The sequence below is a fragment of the Rhinopithecus bieti genome, unplaced genomic scaffold (genome assembly GCF_001698545.2).
Source record: "Rhinopithecus bieti isolate Rb0 unplaced genomic scaffold, ASM169854v2 scaffold_84002, whole genome shotgun sequence".
NCBI lineage: Eukaryota > Metazoa > Chordata > Mammalia > Primates > Cercopithecidae > Rhinopithecus > Rhinopithecus bieti.
The window spans coordinates 4,092,161-4,104,640 of record NW_016841755.1 but is presented as its reverse complement, the minus strand read 5'-3'; the positions used below and the strand labels follow the sequence as shown (position 1 = coordinate 4,104,640).

The following is a 12,480-nucleotide window of genomic DNA, read 5'->3' as shown; positions in this document are numbered from 1 at the left end:
GTGCCCACGAGCAAGCTGCAGCCTGTGGTGAGCTCAAGGATAGGTGACAGCCTTGCTGGACTTCAGTATTTCTGGGATAAGCTCAGGATACGCTCTTGTACCACATTCCCAGGGAACTAGCTCCTTGTTGCCCAAACCTAAGACCTTTCCACAGAAGTAGAGCAGAATGCTTTTATTTCAGTAAAATTGTCTTTATTTAGCCAATTAGGAAAAATCTTCTCAGAATCAAGTGTTTTCATTTTAAAGAAGATCATTTAAACTAAATTTACCATTTGATTATTGAAAATTGAAAGCAAATTTTCCTAGAGCATGAAGGCAGTACTTTGGGAGGAAAAATCATGTGCTATAAACAGTTTGATACAAAACATTGGGAACGAAATAAGAACATTTAGAACTAATATTGATTTTCCACATCCTCTTATTTTCTCTTACTGTTCTTTATTACGCATTTGTGGTTAACACAAAAATTAGTATTTAATTAGTATTGAAATTAGTATTGAAGTTCACAGTTAACACAAAAATTAATATTAGTATCACTAATTCATAAAAATCGGTAGTGTTTGTATTTTGTGTTTATGGTTAACACAAACATTAATATTGAAGTCTAATATGGATTTAGATTGTAGTACTGTAGATCTAATGCACTAAAGCAATTTGCCAAGGAAGTGTACAAGGTGGTATTCTATACTGAGGGAGATAAGTAGACCAGAGAAGAAACATGTGGGTCCTTTTCACGGGACAGGTGTGAGCTCCCCACGTTGAACGCACCATTAGTGCTATCTCAGGGTCACCTTCTCTCAGGATTTCAGGATTCTGACGAACGGCCTGCATACAAAGAATTCAAGACAAGAATAAAACCTGGAGCTGTGGGAGGCTTTAGAAACTGGTTTCCACACCCCTCATTCTAGCAAAACTCAGTCATGCTGGATGGCAGTGCCAAGGGGTCAAATGAAGAGTCTGGAGCAAAGCCAGGCAGATGGGATAGTGAGATACAGGAGCAACGAAAAATACTTCTCCAGACACTGGAATTTGCTGTTTCCTCCTAATCTCTGATTATCATAACTTCAAATGTTATGAAGCATTACGATCGATCAGCCTAAGTGCACTCTGTGTGGGGTGATAGCAAAGCATGATTCTATCTACTTGCCACACCTCATGTAAGAAGCAGGGCATGCAAAAAGCCATCTTTATTTTTGTGCAGTAGCAGGGAGCACCACATAGAGCCTTGTGTGCATAAGCAGAAATATTACACCCTTACGTGGATTTAGCTTGCCATATAAATGAAGCACGTATCAGGTTTACACAGATTTCAAAACCATTAGCACTGATGGCTTTGAAGGAGAACCGTGTGCTATGAGTCATGCTTTGCTCATTTGTGCCATTTGGAAATTAAGTATTCTTAATTGAAGTAATGCACCACAAGTTTCAATGGTTTTCAGCAGAGGGGACACATCATTCCACTGTAATTCGAGAATGATATTCTAATTGATTAATTGGCTTTTCTTGTAAGGTTGCAAAGGGGTTTTCAATGTAAAAAGGTTATCCACATCTCGGCAAGAATAAAAATGCTAGGACTGCACGATAAATTAATGGTACCATGGTGGAAGGAATGAGATGACTACTTTCCTCTCAACAAGTGGATTCTATTTTTTAATTACATACAGTTATAGGGAAATGCAAAATAAAGCAAAAATAGAGGCAACAAACAAACAACAACAACAGAACAACGCTAAGGCGCAGCCATGTTTGAAAGAAGACCATGCACACATTCAAACGCACCGTGATAAGGCCGGTTGCTGATGTAGAGATCACAGCTGATTGGGGAGAATGCACACAACACTCACCCTCGTTGATTCCCGAAATGTTTCCTGCATTTAATCCACCCTTTCCTTAATGACACAGGCTTTTAAATCCAAACGAAAGCTCATTCATCATTTGCACATCTACCTCTTCCCAGTATCTTTCTTTCTTACCTTCTTGGGCCCAGAAGAACATGGCTAAGTGGGTTGGGCAGAAAAGAGATGGACATTTCAGAGAATAATAGGAAAGGAGCAGGGAGCTGAAAGAGTTTGACTTTGGTAATGGAAGCATTCAGATAAGATGAGCTAAAACTTTATAAAAGGTTATGGCCAAGAGTCACCTTAGTTTGCCAGGCAATCAGAAGAATGTGATGGCGGTTTCCACCATGAAGATTCTTGCTGCTCCAAACTCGAGATGTGGACTAGGGAACGTTTCAGGTGCTAAGTGGGTACGGACTCCATTGCAAGAGCAGAGTTGTCTGAACCAGGAGTCCCTAGAGTTAAAATCCTTTCAGAATTCCCCCTCTGGTGCGGCAGATCTGGGCGAGGCCTGAGACCATGCATACGTCAAATCAAACCCCGGGTGGAGCACATGCTGGCGACCCCAGTCCATGATTTCAGTATCGAGGGACTGGCTGTCAGAGGAAGAGAGAGGGAAAGCACAGGTCTTGCTGAGAAGCCGTTATTAATATTTAAGAGTGAAAGCATATTCTAAAGTGAGACTATTTTCAGCAGCGCTGCCTCTAATATGGCTGCAGAAGCTGAGGCTTTGCTGTGCTACAGTCAAATAAGTTTAAGGACCAAAACAGTTTGTGACAATCACTTTACTTTGTTTTTATCCCTCTTCAACTCAAGGGCAAAACTTGCCTGAAAACATAGTGATTTCCTAACGGGGACCTGTCCCTAAGCCTTCCATGTCTATCATGTAGTAATGTAAGAATTTGCCTCCATTATGAGGGTCAGAAAGCCTCCCAGGAGATCTAGCTTTCAAAATGGCACCTTCCAACCTGCCTTATGATGGACTTCATAATGTATTTCTGGGTTGAAAAGATTGACACTCTTGCATTATATTTGGTCACAATATTGGCAAAGAGAGTGAGCCACGCAGATCTCGGTAATTGAAGAAACCACAGACTACCCTTCGGGAAGGATTTTTGGAGTAAAAGTCATTTTATGTAGTATATAAAGGATTTAGAAGTGATACTGACCTTTGTTGTGAAGACTGAAGATATTTTGGAGGAGAAATATATAATGCCCTACCGCCTTTTTTAATAGTAAACATTTCTCTATTTTTCTCCCTCTCCCTCTCCCTCTCCCAATCTTCCTCTCTTTCTTTCTCTTTCTCCTTCTCTCTTCTTTCTTCTCTCTTCTCTCTCTGTCTTGGTCTCTCTTTCCCCCCCCACCCTGCCTCCTGGAGGCTCTCATTTTAAACAGGTATTCACCAGAGAAACTCAAAGCTGAAAAAATGGGTGTTTGCCCTGCCATTTGGAAGATGTGTTTCCAATATCAAAACTTAGCATGGAAAAAACGTCTGCAGATTTTCTCTTAACCCTTTGCATCTCCTCTCGCCTGTGATCTGACCTCTGAGCTATGCCCGCCTCCTGCGTGTGTACGCTTTACTCTTGGCCACCCATGGCTCCCCCACGTGGGTTCCAGCACCTCCCCTGGCACTCAGAGGGCCACTGTTCCTTCAGTCATGGTTCAAAGCGGCCCTGAAAGAATCATGAAGTGACACTGTGAAATTACTGTAAAAAACTGTGTGGCGGTGCCATGACATTCTATAATTGAGACCTCCAGCCCTCATAGCTCTATCCAAGCCCATACAAAGGAAGGGAAAATCCGCATTTTGACGGTCACAGAAGCCAGAGACATGTGTGTGAGATTGTCTAAACTCGGCCATGTAAAAAGTGAGCGGATGTTCCAGTCTGTGCCCCCATGAAATTGGCACAAATCATCTGGATTTGACTTCAGGAAGGTGGTTAGGGGGAACAAGAGTGTGCAAACGAGGGGGTAATGGCCAGTCAGTGACCTAACCTATGTCACAGGGCAGCTCCTGTGTCAGCCAAGGATCAAATAAAGATGGATGAGCTACTCGCAGCTGGGCTCTGCCTCATTGGGCCCAATTGCATTCAACAGCAAATGCTCATAGAGAAAGATGAATAGAGCAGCCAGGTACAGTAGGGAGTGGAAAAGTAGAACAGTGTGGATCACAGATCGACTGGAGGATAAGAAAGCCTGGACATGGCTGCCTTTTGCTGAAATGTGATTCTTAAAGAGAAAGCAGCAAAATCAATCCTGGCCCAACACTGTTCTCTCAATTTGAGGAGTGAGAGGACCAAAGTTCAGCACTTTGAGCCTTCACATGGCCAGGAGGGCACCTGAGTCTTCCCTCAATGTTCACAATTGTTTTCATCAATATTATTCTTACATTTAATTGCTGGCACTCTCCTTCTTCAAAAGAAAGTCATTGGTACAGAGCTGTGTCCACCTACCGTGCATTTAATTGCTCTGCTTTGGAATAAGACTACCTTTTAGAGTAAATTAAATAATAATATCAGATATTATTAGGTATCAGGGATCCAGGGCTCCCTCAAGTCCACAATGTTTTCTGAGGTAATTGGCACCCACTGTCCATCACCCAGCCCCAGGCATCCATCACCCAGCCCCAAGCATCCAGCACCCAGCCCCAAGCATCCAGCACCCAGCACCCAGCATCCAACATCCAGAACCCAGCATTCAGGCATCCATCACCCAAGGCCCCAAACATCCAGAACCCAGCACCCAACATCCATCACCCAGCCCCAGGCACCCGGCCCCAGCATCCATCACCCAGCCCCAAGCATCCAGCACCCAGCATCCATCACCCAGCCCCAAGCATCCAGCACCCAGCCCCAAGTATCCATCACCCAGCCCCAAGCATCCAGCACCCAGCATGCAACACCCAGCCCCAACCATCCAGCACCCAGCATCCAGCACACAGCATATATGGAGGAAAGAATTAAGCTGCTCCTTGCCCAGCAGAGGGCTCATGACAACCTAGTTCAGGACCCTTAAGCCTTTGGGTGTAGAATTTGCAGCTTCTTTCATTAGAAAGTAGTTGAATTTCCCATTATGTATGCATATATTTCTGGGAAGTTAATTGGACTATCAGAAGTAATTTAGAACTTTTTATAAGCAAAATTGCTATTAGCTATTCACATAAACTCCCACAGAGCTCATGTGTGGGCTTGGCAGACCTCCTTCACACCCCCAAGGCCCCCAGGGTCGGCCGGTCAGGCCTTCTCTTGGTTCCCAGGCAGACAGGAACCCACCGCACACCCCCCAGGTACCGAAGGCCATGATGGGCCTGCCTGTCACAGCAGCATTTGGAAATTCTCAGTAGTCCTAACCAGGAAGTAGGATGTCACACATGTGGGTGTGGGATATGCAGCCCTTGCATTCTTAAGCCTCATATGTGCAGCCTGGGTGGGTTCTGCTATCCTGATATCACTACTGGAAAAGCTGAGTCTTGGATGGACTGGTATTTTTATCAGAGCCCCCTGGGCAGTGCTCTCCAGAGCAAAGACATGGAGCCAGGCCCCTCTTGCTGTCAACTGGCTTGTTCTGCGAGGGGGATCAAACCTGGAACAAGCCAGGCCCAGCTCTCTTATGAACACGCAGGCCCATAGTCATGTGTGTACATCCATGCATCCATGCACGATACATGCGCGTATGTACATGAACACATACATTCATGATAGCAGAAAAGGTTATTCATCAGAGAAATCAATTAGCCATATGTTTCATCACAAGAAAAATCCTCACAAATGATTGTCTATTGAATAGAGAAAACAAAGATTTTAAAGAGGCCGGTTCTTTAAGAGGCATACGTTTCATAGCTGCATTCAGTTTATTTAAAAGACACGAGGAGTTTTCTAATTCTATATTATTTCTTCCCGTATTCCCTAATCTTTCAAATCCCTGTTCTCAGCGTACAAAAATGCCAAGTGGGTGAATTGGGTAAGAGAACACCAGCATCACAGATGACAGGGAGCAGCCGTTCCAGACAGCCATGTGTCCCATACAGGACAAACGAAAGAAGCACCATTCTCTCCAGGAGGCAGTCCTTGGAAGTGCCTGGTCAGAGAAGGGGAGGAGCTGGCCTCGTTTCCCTTTGGATGAGATGAGATGCCATCTTTCAGACTGTGCCACAGACAACTCCCTGAAAACCGGCACACTCTCCACAGTGTGGAGCTCAGCGGGCCACATTCTCTCTTGAACTCAGTTAATTTGCTGCTGGTTTTTGTTTTAATTTAGGTCATCCAGTCTCGCTTACCTTTTAATGAGAAATGAAGCATCCGGAGTAATAACGGAGACACAAAGTTGAACCCAGTCCTGCTCGCATTCCTCCATGCCAATGAGGCACCTGTGGGTGGTGCGTCTAAGCAGGAAGTAGTGACTGACTAAACGTCTCCAAATGCAACCAGATTAATAAAAACCAGGGTGCTCTGAGGTGACAGGGAATTCTCCTTTTAAAGACTCTTATGATAAAACTGCATATAAATAAAAGAGTTAACCTCGTATTTGATATTATAGATAAACTCATATGGTCCTGCTGCGCCAGGCTGGGGAAAGATGTGTGGCCACGCTGCCTCTGCTGCTTCTCTGGCTGCACGCTGGGCCATGATGACCGGGCCCTGAGCCGGACACGGCCAAGCCTCGTGCGTGGGTGTGACCCTGTGTCTCTGTTTGCACTTCTGCTGTAAGTGCCTTTCAGCCATTCCAGGCTCTCTCTCCCCGTTTCACCTTCCACAGCTGTGGCCTCAGTGTGTCCTTAACGGAAAAGCTGGAGCATGTGCACTGTCTTCCCAGCGAGAGTGCCAGGCTGCGGGGCTCCCTCTCCGCTTCACGAAGAGCCCTGGCTGGGTGAGGAAGTCCTTGCGGGCAGCAGGCTCCTCTGTGCCAGGCTGGGGAGCACCCGTGCCCCACTTTGGGTTCACACGCCAAGCTCAGAGACCTGTTAGAGGTCCCCCGCGTGGAGGTCCAGAGGGTGGGAGCAGAAGTCCTGCCTGCAACTTGCCAGGGTGGATACACATTCTGGACATGGTTTAAACCCCTTCATTAGCTTCATCCAGCCACAGTTTCATTATCCTTAAAATGGGCATAAGGGTTTCTAAAACATGAGAATGAAATCAATGAGATTCCATATACAAATCACTCAGCACAGGGCGGGCAGCCCCCAGGAGCAGGTCCTGGCCTCCGTATTCCTGCTCCTATCCAGCCGGGGTTCAGTCTTCCTCCTGTGAACCTGCATGGCTCCTGCAGACGTCTGTGCCTTTGCTGATAATGCCAGTTCCCCCTCTGGAAGCCTCTTTCCTCTTCTCCTAAACCCAGGCATCCTCCTGCTGGGGTTGCCCCACCCCATTTGCATTTTCCTCGTCCTCTAGCTTTTCAGATTATGGTGTCTGTAAGGATTGCCTCACAATTAATTGTTTACAATCATACCTGGCCACACTGCCTCCTACGACTGTGAGTTTCTCATCTTTGTAGAACAGACCAGGATTCACCTTGCACTCTAATGGATGAAAGTGTGCAGTTACTAACATGTTCATGTATTTAAAAACCCCAGGCCTAAATGTAGACAGAGTGTGTCCTGGAAAGCCTTTTGGGTTGTACTAGGAAGCATCCTCATGCTCCCTAAATTTCGTTTTTAACACCCCGAAGCATTAAGTACTTACCAGTAGTTAACACCTCATCAGGAATTGGTTGATCAGACCCCCACTTTGTCAGCACTGGCAGGGGCTCCTTTGAGGTGTTTGGAAGGTGCCCATCTGGAGGGCAGGGTCCCAAACCCGCCGGCTTGCAGCTTCCAAGGCAGAACTCAACGGTAATGTGTGATACCCACTTATCGAATGAATGAACGAATGATGAACAAATGAATGACTCAGTGTTGCACACAGGAAAAGAGAAAGCCAGAGCCTGTGTTTCCATCCTAGAAATGATCTAGAGGGATAATGCACATTTCTCTCTGTTATCTTTCAATTGTAGTTTACGGATCACTTCGGGGGCATCTCTTTATCCACTCTACAAATGACAGGCCTGCAGCCCTCTTCCACCTCAGAGACTACACCTTTGAGGCTCCAGAGGTGAAGAACCCCAGGGCCTTCAGCCAGGGCATGACCACTCGTGGACTCACGTGGACTCTTCTTGGTGGGCGCAGTGCCTTTCCAACTTTCTCAGAAGAGGAAGGTGTGGGGTGTGGAGGGCGGGGTGAGGGAGGCCACGGAATGTGGAGGCAGCTGGTGAGATGCTTGTGTTTCCAGGCCTGAGCTGTTGTGGGCACCTGAAAGAACTGGCTTTAAAAGGCAGTGGCTCGGTCTCAGGAAGTCAGTATTTTACCCAGGAAAGAAAGAGATGGGAAAACAGCAGCAAAACCATAAATACTGAACATTCCAACCATGTGTGATGGAGAAATGCCTTCTTCCTGCAGCAAATGCAACTTGCAGAATCATTCAGGGCAGTGATTGAACTCTTTTCTTGTTTTTGACTCTTACCTGTGTACTTGGCAAAGTCACAAAATCAATGCCCACTGATGTGCACATCATCAAGGTGTGTGGCACTTTGAACTCGATTATTTCTGATTTCTTAATATGTTTCAAAATCCCTAAAACAAAACAAAACAAAAATTCATCGTCCTTGATATCATTAATCCTAATATTTCCCTTAAGTGTATGCTATATATCCCATCTTTCTCCTCCTGTGTCCAACCTTACAAAAAAATAAAATAAAGCTGGGTGCAGTGGCTCACATCTGTAATCCTAGCACTTTGGGAAGCTGAGGCAGGTGGATCACTTGAGGTCAGAAGTTTGAGACCAGCCTGGGCAACATGCTGAAACACTGTTTCTACTAAAAATACAAAAATTAGACAGGCATGGTAGTGTGAGCACCTGTAAACACAGCTACTCGGGAGGCTGACGCAGGAGAAATGCTTGAACAGGAGGCAGGAGTTGCAGTGAGCCGAGATTGCGCTGCTGCACTCCAGCCTGTACAAGAGAAAAAAAGAACTGTCAAAAAGAAAAAAAGAACTATAGAGGAAAATTAAAACGAAAGGGCCAGTTTGTCCATAGAAAGGAAGATTCTGGTGGGAGGGGCAGAGTTGATTCACCTGCAAGAGAGCAGGGCACAGAGCAGGTGCTGGTCTCTAAGGTGAGTGCTCTCCTCCCAGGGTCACATCTGGGGAGACGAAGGAAAGGGAGTCAGAGCTGAGAGGCAGGTGTGTGAGGCCCCTCTCTGAGCATTTTAGCCCAGCAGGGGCATGGAGGCTGAGACAAGAGAAACTGAAGTGCTGAGAGAGACCTCAGCTGGGGAAGGGCAGGCAGCCAGGGCCAAGGGCCTTCCCACTCATCCTCCTATGGGACGTCGGGAGGGGCCAGTGCCACGGTGGGCCTCAGAGAACGTTACTTTCCACTCTTTGAGCATCACCTCTACTGTGCTTGGTCCACTCTTCATTCCAAGCAGCTGATTAAAAACATGAAATGAAGCTTCGTAGAGCACGTGGGCAAATATTCCATGCAGTCCATAAGCACAGTTCCATTCAAATAAACAAGACCGTCTCTAGCCAGGAAGCTGCCTTCAAGAAACACATGGGAGACAGCTCCAGGTCCACCGTGCACCATCTGTTTGCGTGGCAAGGTGCCCTCTCACAGGGTGCTGGCTCCAGGCAGAGCCATCAGGGCACAGGGTGGAGCAGGATGGACTCCTCAACGAGGCAGAGTCCTCTGGGAGTCCTCACACTCTGGGATGCCAAATGCCCATGGATCTGATTCCTTCTTGAGGGTGGGCCGTTTTTGAACCCATGTCAACATTAAGGTTTAGTTTCTCAGTTTGTTTTGTTCCTTCAAATGTCTTTTGGCCCTCCCACCCTCCTTTCCTCTGAAGGACCACTTCCACCTTGGGTGTATGTGAAGTCTGGAATCAGAAGTCATGTTTCCCTTCTGCAGCAAGTACAGAAAATAAATGCCATAGAAAACCTGGTCGTCTTGGTTGTTTAATCAGAGGGATCGTATTTACCTTGTTGCATTCAGTAGAAGTGTTAGGACTACTGAAATGAGATATGATGTCATGTACACCATATCCGTAAAAACTGTAAAAAGACCTATCTCCACACAAGGTAGCTTAGACCCACACATTTCTTTAGGGTTGAAACACAGGTGTCTGTGAACGCCTGTGAGGGGCCACGTTCTCACTCATTGGTTCTGTTTCTCAACAATGAGAGCTGCCCAGGATGGATGTCCCACTGGGGGTTCAGTTTGCAAAAATAAAAACCTAAACCAAAGCAAACAAAGAAAAAACACACAACATTTTGGAGTTCCCTAGCAAGGACAGATTGGTTAAAAATCTCTAAAGAAGGTGCCATGTGGTCAGGCCCCTAGCCCCAGACACACTTCCACTCTTCCGGGCCCCAGGAAGCTGCCCGCCTCCCACTGCCTCACAGGCTCTGGCAAATTTCTGTTAGTTTTACAACTTTGATACTTTCAAAAGCCAGTCCTCTGTATAAGCAGCATAGTAGTTAATTGTGTGTATGGTGTTTATCACTCAGGAATGGCAGGTGACGTTCATGGGGAGAATACAGCAATGAGTGATGGCTTTGGTGAGAACTCAGTATTTACTAAGGCAGGCAATGTTAACAACGGTGAGATTCGTAGGAAACATGCAGCACGTACTGGAGATGTGTGGAAAGCAGCGTGTCTAAAAGCAAGTGTGTGTGCCTGTGTGCTCCTGCATGTGTGTGAACAGAGACTGGGAATATGCACTTCCGAGTGTGTGTGTCTGTGTGTTCCTGCGTGTGTGTGAATGGAGACTGGGAATATTTACTTCCACGTGTGTGTGCCTGTGTGCTCCTGCGTGTGCATGAATGGAGACTGGGAATATGTTCTTCCAACTAAAAGTAGGCATGTTAGAGTCATTTAGGTTTTTTTATATCTAAAGTATTATACTTTTGAAAATCATGGTAGAAGGGCAGTCTACCTCGTTTTGTTCCTAAGGAAATTTTAAAAAGTCACATTTAGAGAGGAAAAAAGGAATTACTCTATGATTGTAAACTTCTTGCAAGACTATCTTAAGTTTCTTAAATTATCTTCTTGTAGATTTTGAATTCAACTTGGCCAAGAACAAAGCACGCTCAGCACCCGGCCTAAGTGCTAAGCACAACGGGCAAAGAATGAAGCTGAAAGGAATTGCCTGTCTCTTACTCTGGAGCTCTCTGCACTCCAGCAAACATATAGAATTATTTTTCCTAATTTTTTGTGGCTTCAAAGTTAATTACTTCAGGGTAGTTTAAAATGGCATCTTATTTTTCATCTGATGGCTCTGGTACTTCTTTCTGTCTGTTAAACGGTGCTCAGTCTATAGGAGCAACCAAGATATTAATTACAAATTGCATAAAATGACCTAACCTTGCATGTGTGTTTAAGCAGCAGTATTGCAATATTTACAGGACAAAGCAACACACAAACCAGTAAGGCTGGGGCATGGTCAAAGTACACGCTCCAGCTGGATTTGAACTACTGTAGGGCGTGCAGAATCAGACAATGATAGTTTTAAAATCAGAAGATAAAAGAGTAGGGGTGTGACCTTCAGCACACCAGCCTGAGTTTCAAAGCTCCTATCTGTGCAGGGGAGATGCTGTCATCTACCATGTTGGTTTACCTTGCAGGTGAGATGATGGCTGGCTCAGCACCTGCCATGTGCTGGGCTCAGAGACACTGGGTCTCTGGCTGAAAAATCATTTACAGAAGCTGCAATGTGGGGCTTCCCGGCTGGTGAGGGGAGACAGAGTGTGAACGGGTACACAAACCAGGCATTGACATGGGCCTGGCGGTGCCCAGTGCTCTGATGAACAAGGCAGGTTAGGGGTAGAGAGGGGTGGGGGGCTGTGGCGGAGGCCTGGCCTGCAGCCGATGCCCCCCTCCCGCCAGGTGAGCATCCCTTTTCTGCAGGCATTGCCCCAGTACCGAGCCTGGAGGGATTCCCACCTTGAGAGGGAGACAGACTCAGACAGGAAACAAATTAGAGAGTAGCTGAGTTCCCCGAACCATCGCTGCTCTCCCACTGTGAAAAGGGTACTTTGTGACGTAGGAGAACTTTCATCAAACAACATCACTGCTGCGCGCGATCATTGGGTTGCTTTCCCTGTTGAGAGACTTGAAAGAATTCTACCCTCCAAATGCTCCTTCCTTGAAGGAGTCAGTTTTGCGCGGGCCTGGAGTTGCGCTCCTCTCCCGGCCACACGCAGGGCCTCACGCCCCACCCGTCTGTGCGGGCCGCCCTGACTATCCACCTGCTAATCGCCGCCTGCCTAACGGTGATGAGTCATCCACCTGCTTCCCCTGGCTGGGGCCTTAATTAAACAATTCCGTGCTGCTGTGCGGGGCCCCTTCCTAGGCCCCGTCTATACTGCGGGGAAGTAATGCCGGCGATAAACCTGTTTTAAATAGAGTTGCTGCTTTTGGCTTCACTGAGCAGGGACACGTTTTGTTTTTGTTAGGACAGAAAACGGCGTTAAATTGGTTTATTTATACGGGGTTGTGGCCAGCATGGAATAGGCGCCTTAGACCAGTTCTCAGTGATTGAATGGAATTAAGGAATCTTGAGTCTGGCCAGCAATGTTCTGCAAAACGGTTTTAGTATTTTTATCTTATTT

General features: G+C 46.4%; 1 long non-coding RNA gene across 2 annotated transcripts; it reads right to left on the bottom strand.

Moving 5' to 3' along the window:
• Positions 1-442: 442 nt before the first annotated feature.
• Positions 443-11,897, bottom strand: LOC108525041 (uncharacterized). 2 transcript variants are annotated; one of them, XR_001884200.1, is made up of 5 exons: positions 11,813-11,897; positions 11,487-11,596; positions 8,333-8,442; positions 2,141-2,434; positions 443-825 (listed from the first exon to the last, which is right to left on the bottom strand). It is a non-coding gene; the product is annotated as an uncharacterized LOC108525041 (long non-coding RNA). The 2 variants fall into 2 exon arrangements; XR_001884201.1 differs by lacking the exon at positions 2,141-2,434.
• Between the last annotated feature and the right edge of the window lie 583 nt (positions 11,898-12,480).